General features: G+C 61.7%; 1 pseudogene across 1 annotated transcript; it reads left to right on the plus strand.

The window, feature by feature from the left end:
• The first annotated feature begins 3,936 nt into the window (after positions 1–3,936).
• Positions 3,937–4,899, plus strand: LOC309808724 (mas-related G-protein coupled receptor member D-like; annotated as a pseudogene). Its single transcript has one exon. The product of its transcript is annotated as a mas-related G-protein coupled receptor member D-like (transcript).
• The last annotated feature ends 3,860 nt before the right edge of the window (positions 4,900–8,759 follow it).

The raw sequence follows: 8,759 nt of genomic DNA on the forward strand, positions 1-8,759 counted from the left end.
CTTCCGCCCTCAGGCGTCCCCGCCTCCTGCCTCCTTCTTCGTGGTAATTCTCCCTTCAGAGCAGTGGGAGGGAGGGGCTTCTGGAACGTTCTGGCTGGATGGGCACCACCACTGATGGATTCGCCCTCTCTGGGCCTGACCCCTCCTCTGGGGGATGCTCACCTGATTTCTTCAGAGGCTGCCTTTGGGACCGTGGCAGGTGGTCCATCTGCTTGGCAGACACTGCAATTCCGGCAACACGCAGGTGCTGACTGTCCTAGGAGGCAGGCCAGTGCCACCACGAGGAAATGGCGGCACAGAGAGTTAGTAACTCGCCAAGGTCCCCCTGGGGTGCGTGTCAGCTGGGGCGGTTGGCTCCTGACAGCCTCCCTCACCCCCAGGGGCCCGCATCTGGGGTTCCCATGTGCCATGCTGAGAGGCACCCCCATCCCAACACACAGGACCCCCTTCTGGAGCAGAGCCGGCCTCCGGGCTTCCCAGGCGAGAGGCAGGGGCCCTGGCTGGGGTCCCCAAAGAAATCTTCTTCACCACCTCCCCCCACCCCAGCCTCCCCAGCAGATCTGCCACCTTCCCTGGACCCTCATCTCTGCGGCACCATCTCTTGAAGCATTTGTCGAAACTCCCTGTTACACATAAAGGAACAAACCGAGGTGACAAAAGCCACTCACAGTGACACAACAGCCGTGGCTGACCCGGGCCTTAAACCGCCTTGGGGCTCCCACTCCAGAGGCCCCTACTGGGAGGAACCTAAGAGATCCAGAAGCTTCCGTGCATACGCTCTGCTCGTGCTGGCGCTGCAGGGGAGCCTCGTGGTGCTCCCAGCTTCTGGAGGCACCAGCATCTCTGGACCCCAGAGCTGCCGCCTGGAGACCCTCCCAAAGCCTGGTGGCCCCTGTGCCCTGGGCGACCTTCCTCTGGGGAGGCCAGGTGGGATGCGCTGTTGGCCGCCGGTACTTCCCCTGTCCCCCCGCCCTCCCATGGGACCGGGGAGCCAGGGGAGCTTCCTGGGGAGGCCCATTAGCCCGCAGGCTCTGGCTCCCGCAGGGACAGGCCGAATGCAGCTGGTCTCGCTTGGGGCCACCACCGTCTCCCAAGGGCCGTGCTTCCCGCAGATGGATTGGGCGTCTCTCCTCCGAGGAGGCGGCAGCATCCGGGGCAGATCCGGGACACGGGCCCCTCTGAGCTCAGCAAGCCTCAGCAGCCGGAGCAGCGCAGAGGCTGGGCCCGGGAAGCTGCCCAGGCCTCCAGGACCCGGGTCCTTCTCCAGGAGCGGACGGCGCAGGCAGGCCAGGTGAGAGGCCGCTGCTTCAAGCCCAAGGTCAGACACGGCTCCCACACAGCAAGTGCGCCCTTAACAAGGCCACTCCTGCTCGGCATCCCCGCCTTCCGGGCCCAGGGGTCAGCCCAGACCCAATGCCTGAGCGGTTCTAAGTCTCCTCTTTTGTGGGGGAGACAGGTGGGAAAGCGGCCAGCAGGTCCGGTGAGTTTGCAGCGAGCCCCTGACGGGAACAGCCCCGCCCTGGGTGCCTGCACTGAGCTGCCTGTCGTCTGTCGGGCCCCCAGAAGGTCCCCCCAGGTCAAGGCGAGCACAGACGATCCTCTCAGTGCCCTGAGCGTGCTGGGGACAGGAGGGATTCTAGTGGCCTGGGTTCCTCCCCTGGTTGGACAGACAGCAGTTGGAGACCCCGGACCACCAGGTGCCCGGCTCTGCCATCCAGGGGCGGGTATCCAGGCTGAGAAGTGCTCTCGGGGAGCTGAGGCTCGCTGGCCCCCCATCCCCCGATGTCCCTGCCCCACCCGATGACTGTGGTGCAAAGGACCTGCGAGGCCCTGTCGGCAAATGTGGAGGGGCCTCCAGGGGGTTAGAGGCAGGGTTGCGACTTCAGGGTGGGCACTGGGCTGGGCGGGGGCACACATACTGGTGTCCAAGCCAAAGCGGAGGCTCGGCAGTGGAGGAGGGGCCTGGACACAGAAAAGGGGCAGGAGGAGAGCAGACGACAGCTCCCCAGAGGGACTCTCAGTGGATGCGGTGTGTCCTGCTCTCAGAGCCACCCTCCGGGTCCTTATCCCTCCTAAGTCTTTAGAGGACACATCCCCTCACACTGTCCTCCAGGCACGTGTACAGGAGGAAACCAATCCGGGGAGCATTCAGGGTCTCTCCTTAGAAAGAGAAGAGCACACGGCCTGAGGCCACTGCCTCAGCCCCCCAGCAGCCCCCTCAGCCTAGAGCAGAATCTCTCCACTGACTCTGCGGGCGGGGAGGTGGGAAGAGGTGGGAGCCCTTGGGACAGGGAAGGGGCCTCAGTCAGGTCCCATCCCCCAACCCCACCCAGGCCTGGCACAGAGGAGGCCTCGGTGACCAGTGCAAGAATAAACAGTCTGGGCGGGGAAGGGGAAGCTGGGATGAAGGGAGAGAGAGGCATGGACATATATACACTACCAAATGTAGAATAGATAGCTAGTGGGAAGCAGCCACATAGCACAGGGAGATCAGCTCGGTGCTTTGTGACCACCTAGAGGGGTGGGATAGGGAGGGTGGGAGGGAGGGAGACACAAGAGGGAGGGGATATGGGGATATATGTATATGTATAACTGATTCACTTTGTTATAAAGAAGAAACTAATACACCATTGTGAAGCAATTATACTCCAACAAAGATGTTAAAAAAAAAAAGAATAAACAGTATGATCAGTATTATGAACAGCAGTAGTAAGCAATACAACCCATTACATCATTAGTACAGAAAGAAGTGATATTTGTGAAATAAAGTAGTGGCCGCCATCAGCGGGGGCTCCGCGTGCTGGGGCCGCACCCATAGCCATCACATGTGAGCCGGGTCCTCAGGGGACTCTGCCGCAGAGTCTGGGCTCTGAGGATGGAGCTGAGACCTGTAAATGGGTGTGATGACACTGACCTTGGCTGGCGCTGCAGGTCAGGAGAACAAGTGTACGTGGTGCTCCCGGCCCCAGGCTGCCGGGCCCATCCCAAGTCCCAGCCAGGCCCCATGGACCCTGAGCTTTGCCGCCCTGGGTCTCTGAGCCTCCCACGCAGGGCACCTCAGGGGCGAGAGGGTCAGACCAGGAGGACAGTTGACAAAAGGAGTAAAGGAAGTCCTGGGTGGAGGAATGCTCTGGCCCATCAGAGTGCGGGCAAATGTCAGGGACGGGGACGTCACCGGCCATCAATTACACAGCAGATGTTTGCGGAGACCCCTCCCCAGGCCCAGAGCTGTGCTCAGGGTGAGCCCTGGGGTCTGGCAGGTAGCAAGCCCCGCTGTAACTGCAGAGGGGCCATGCTGACCCGAGGGCGCACTCGGGCACCTGGGAGAGGTCAGGAAGCTCACTGGGTCATCACTGAGTGTGCTGTGTATCCATGATGGGGTGCAAGGTGCCAGGCCCAGGAATCCCAGCTGGGGAGGGGCAGTGCCCATCACGTCCCCCGGGGGCACATTGTAGTGACCAGTCACGTGCAGCCACTCTGCCCATCCATGCTGGCTGCTGCAGGGCCCGGAGCTGGGCACTCAGGGGCTCCAAAGGAGCAGCACCCTGCAGGGTGGAGGCCAGGCCTGCCCTGGGCACTGACGGCCAAGCCCGGGGGCTGGGGACCTTGCCCCGAGCTTGGCCACCCTCACATCCAGCAACAGAAACGAACCCTGGCCTGCCCCAAAGCCGGGAGCACGTAATCTGAAATAGGCGTGAGGGAAAGTGACCTAGCGTGGCCAGCGACAGCTCCAAAGAAGGGCAGGTGGTATAACGAGAGGACATCCCGTCACCGCATGGCCAAGCTGGAGGTCCCCCACCCTGGCATCTTCCCTGCATGGGAGCCCTGAGCGGTGGGGCTCGGACACAGGCGGCAGGGGAGTAGGCGGGACCCTGTGGCCCGGGGGCCCCAGCTCCGGGGGCAGAGGGCGCACCTCTGTCCTCCTCGTTTGCAGGGATGGCGGACGCCCTACTCAATGGCAGCAGCTCCAGGAACAGCAGCCCGGACGCTGCCAGCCCCAGGGAGGCGCCCACCCATACGGCGTGGGAGGTGTTGGATGCGCTGATCCTGTTCACCTGCGTGGGCCGCATTGCGGGCAACGACCTGGTGGTCCGGCTGCTGGGCTCCCTCTGGCGGAGGGGTGCCGTGGGCATCTACACCTGGCCGCGGCCGACCTCCCCTTCCTCCTCTGCTCGGCGTCCCTGATCGTCCTGAGCACCAGCTCCTGGGCGGCCCGCGTGCACCACTGGGCTGCCTGGCTGCGACGAGCACCAAGCACCTCGCCCACACGGCGGGCCTGAGCCTGCTGACGGCCACCAGAGCCCAGAGCTGCCTCTGCGGCCTCGTCCCTGCCTGGTGCCGGGCCTGCTGGCGGCCGCGCCTTTGGGGCCCGGTGTGCACCGCGCTCTGGCTGCTGGCCCTCCTGCTGACCACGCTGGCCCTGTACTTCCACGAAGAGGCCAGCCGTCCCCACCTGCAGCCGGGCTCCGCGGTGGACACCGTCTTCCACTTCTTCACACCGGCCAGCTTCACGCGCGGCATGGCCCTGTCCGGCATGGCCCTCTGCCTCCAGGCACAGAGAATCTCCCGGCCACGGCAGTGACAGTGCACGCGGCTGTACGTGGCCATCCTGGCCTCCGTCCTGGTGTTCGTCTGCATCCCGCCCCTCGGCATCTCTGGTTCCTCCTCTACTGGCTGGACCTGCCCCAGCGGATGAAGACTGTCCAGCCACTTCGCCCGCCTCTCCTCGGCCGTGAGCAGTAGCGCCAACCCCGTCATCTACCTCCTGGTGGGCAGTCGGGGCGGCCGAGCCCGCAGGAGCCCCTGGGGGCCGTGCTGTGCAGGGCGCTGCGGAAGGAGCCCGAGCTGGAGGAGGGGCAGACGCTCTCCACTGGCACCAACGATGAGGCGGGGGTCTGAGAGGCTCCCGGCCCCTCCCCGGGGCTGCCCACTCTTGCACAGCCCTGCGTCACGTCTCCCTGCCCGGCTCCCTCCCTTTCCTGATCCCAGCATCCAGGCATCACTTCATAGGCAAACAGCGGATGTGAGCCAGGTCCTGGGGGTGAGAGTGGGATGCAGCGAGGAGGCCAGGGATGCTCCCAGGCCTGGGAACGTAAAAACTCTTGACAGCAGTCAGGCATGGGCACGGAGCTATCAGACACCCCGCAGCCTTGGCCGGTACGGACCTCCCACTGTCAGGTGCCGACCCTTCAGTTGCTGGATCATCAGAGAGAGGTCCAGGGGGTCCCAGGCTGGGCAATTAGGGCAATGAGGGGTCAGGGGGCTCGGGGTAAGAGCAAGTTATCAACTGTACCAAGATGGTTCTGTATGTCAACAGCCTCGAGGCCTGACTGTACACGCAGTGGCTGAATGCCAGCGTGGGTGGCAGGACCAGAGGGGGCAGCCCCTACACAGCCACATGAGCAGCACAGATGACGCCGACGGGGCCTGTGGTGGGCCGTGGGCAGTGGGCAAGTGACCAGGCGGACGGAGCAGGGCAGGGTAGGAGTGCAGCTGGGAGCCTGGCCTGGATCCCCAGGTTCCTAGACCCGGCCAGGGCGGAGCGGTGGCTACCAGGGGAGGGGGCACCGGGGGCCACGTGATCCATCAGGGCCCTGGGTCTCTGTGCTGGCCCTGTTCACCCAGAGGCCTGCAGACCAGGAACAGAGACCAGGGGTAGGCTCACCCCCAAGTGCCTGCCACCCCGCTGGCTCAGTGCCCCCAGGAGACACAAGGGGCACATGGTTTCTGCTCAGCCACACCCTAGGCCGGTTGGCACCCTGCATGGACCATGCATACAGCAGAGATTTAATATGTCTTTGGTCAAATGCGAGTAACTCCACCTTGTGCTGGGCCTGGTGCTCACAGGGGGCCCACAGGTGCACCCTGGCTTCTTTCAGCCTCTCCTTTGAGGCCGTTTCCTGCCTCCTCTGCACAGACTCCTGGACAGCAATGGTCTCCCTGCCCCAGTCCGCTGACCTCTGCCCTCACCTTCTACAACTGCGCCCACTAGCTCCAGGCTGCCTCAGGACCTTTGCACCTGCTGTTCCCTCTGCCTGGAATGCTCCTCTCCTACCTGCGTGCAGAGCTCTCTCCCCCACCTCCTTCAGGTCACTGCTCAAATGTCACCTCTTCAGAGAGGCCTTTCCCGACCACCTTACATAAAATAATGCAACACATACACACTCCTCAATCTTCCAACCTCAATTCATTTCCCCTGTGTGCTCACCACTGTGTGATACACGTTCACTATGAGAGCAGGGGCTGTGTCTCTTTCAGTTACTGCTGTGCTCCAGACCTAGGACAATGCCTGGTACAGAGAGAGGCCCAGGACATGTTTGTGGAATGTCTCATTTGGCATGCAGTCCTGAGGGCCAAGGGGACAGCAGCCATGATAGTGGGGGTGGGGGGAACCCAGGTGGCTCAAGTCCACACTCATCTCCAAGAGGACCTCCCTCAAATGACACACCCCATGGGGGTCCTCCCCCATACCCAGGTGGGACCACTGGTGTTTGTGTGGACACACGTGTGTGACTGTGTGAACAAAAGTGAGAAATGAGTGTGTCTGCCTGCTGGTGTACATCTATGTTGTGTATCCAAAGTACATGACCCACACCATCCTCATCTGGTGCTGGCCACTGGTCTCCAGCTGTTTCATGCATCTGTAATATTTTTTTCTCCCCTCTGTAGGGCAAACTCCCTGAGAGGAAAGCCTGACTCTTTTCAACTTTGCCCAAGGCTGATGGCCAAGACTGCAGTCCAGCACCAAAACCTGACTTTCAGAATGAACAAGCAAGCCCACGCATGAGCTGCTGCTTTGCTTTATCTATTTTGAGGCTATGTTATTAGGAGCATACAAATTTAGGGGTGTTATATCCCGGGGAATTGGAGCTTTGGTGATAAATTATGAAGTTACCCTCATGAACCCTAGTCGTGTTATTTCTTTACAGTCTATTTGTCTGATATTAACAAAGCTCCACCAGCTTTCTTTTGGTTGGTGCTTGCATGGTGCATCTTCTCTCCTTCTTTAACTTTCAACCTTTCTGTATCCTTATCTGTTAGATGTATCACTTGTAAACAATTCAGAGTCGGAGTGAGTTGCAACTTTGAAAATTAAACCTACCATGGCAGCGAGTGGGCCTGTGTGTCCCAATTCCCACCCCCCACCCCAGAGTCAGTCCTGAGGAGTCGTACAGGTGAGCAGGTGGGAAGGCCCCGCCCTCACTGAGGGACCACAGCGATCGGGGAAGGCGGCGGGGGAGGACTGGCTCTGGCTTTGAGCCTCGGCTCCACCACTACCTCCCTGGGTGCTTTTTGTCCTCTCTGAGCTGTGTTCTCATCTGTAAAATGGGGACAACCACCTCCCTCCACTACCAGGCTGCTGTACAGAAGGGATGTCCTGCACCCATCTATCAGTGGACACTGAGAAGTGTTATCCCTAAGGTGGAACCCTGGGCCTTCTGGTGAGTTGGGCTGTGCAGCATTAGAGCTGTATGGACACAGCCCAGCCCTGCCTGACCCATCCCAGTCCCCCTCCATCCTGTCCCCGGGTCTGCCAAGGGTCAGGTAAAAGACGTCAACCCCCGAGGGGACTCACAGGATCTCGGAGGACGAGTTTTCATCCCAAATAAAGCCAGGACTTCTTTGGCTCTTACATCACCTATGCCTTATTTTCCGGGGCAGGGCTGTACCCTGTCCTTGACTCAGGAGCTCCACTTCAGACTTGCAGAGCCCAGGGCACACTCACTCCAGAGACAGCCAGGGGCAGTAAACAGGGCAGTGAGGATGACCAAGGGGGCTGGATGACAAAGGACAAAGGCAGTGGTGACCAGGAAAGGCCAGGATAACCAGAGGGGGGCCAAGATGAACAGGGAAGCCAGGGTGACTGGGGAGGCCAGGATGACAGGGGTCCGTCAGGGTGACGCTCTCCATCCTGGCCAGGCAGCCTCCACTCCAGTCTGCTCCAGTCCGCTCTGTGGCCGAGGCCCCCTGGCCCCCAGAGGCTCCTCTCAGCTCCCTTTTGCCAAGGGAAACATTTGCCTTTTCCAGACGTGGCTCACTGCAGTCTGACTCAGGGAAGATGCGGAAGAGGGAAACGCAGAGCGAAGAAGAGAAACGGCCAGTCACCTCCCCAAGCCTTCCTCCTCCCCAGACTCCTGCCCTTTCAAGCAGCGATTACCAGGGTGCAGGGAGGGAAGCCCACTTCAGAGAGCCCCAAAACACCCGCAATGGGGATGTATACGCCCGATGCGGCATCTCCCACGCCTCCAAAGAGGTGCACGGGCCCCCTCACAGTGACCCCCTCGCAGAGCGCCCGGACCTCCGAGAGTGACCCAAGGCAGCCTCTCCACCTGGCCAGGCTATTCCACCCGGAAACAAAACGCGGTAACCAGGGAGGGAGCCGAATCAGGACCCTGAGCAAGCCCTGCCCCAGGCCCGCCCACCAGGCCCTGCCCCGCCAAGCCCCGCCCCGCCAGGTCCCCGGGATAAACTCCTCCCCAAGCCCCGCCTTGCCCCCTGCAAGCCCTGCCCTAGGCCCCAGGACCAGGCCCCGTCCAAACAAGCCCCATCCAGATAAGCCCCGCCCCACCAGGTGCCACCTAAATAAGTTCCTCCCAAGTCCTGCCCTTTCCCCGGACAAACCCCGCCTCCAGGCCCCTCCCAGCCTCAAGCCCCGCCTTCCACCCCCTGTAAAGAGCCCCCTAGCAAGGGTCCCACACTGGTGAGGAAGGGCTGGGCCTGGCTGGGGCGGAAGGGGGCATGTAGTAGGGGGCCCTGGA

Source organism: Mesoplodon mirus (genome assembly GCF_964341445.2).
Source record: "Mesoplodon mirus genome assembly, chromosome: 7".
NCBI classification, from domain to species: Eukaryota; Metazoa; Chordata; class Mammalia; order Artiodactyla; family Ziphiidae; genus Mesoplodon; species Mesoplodon mirus.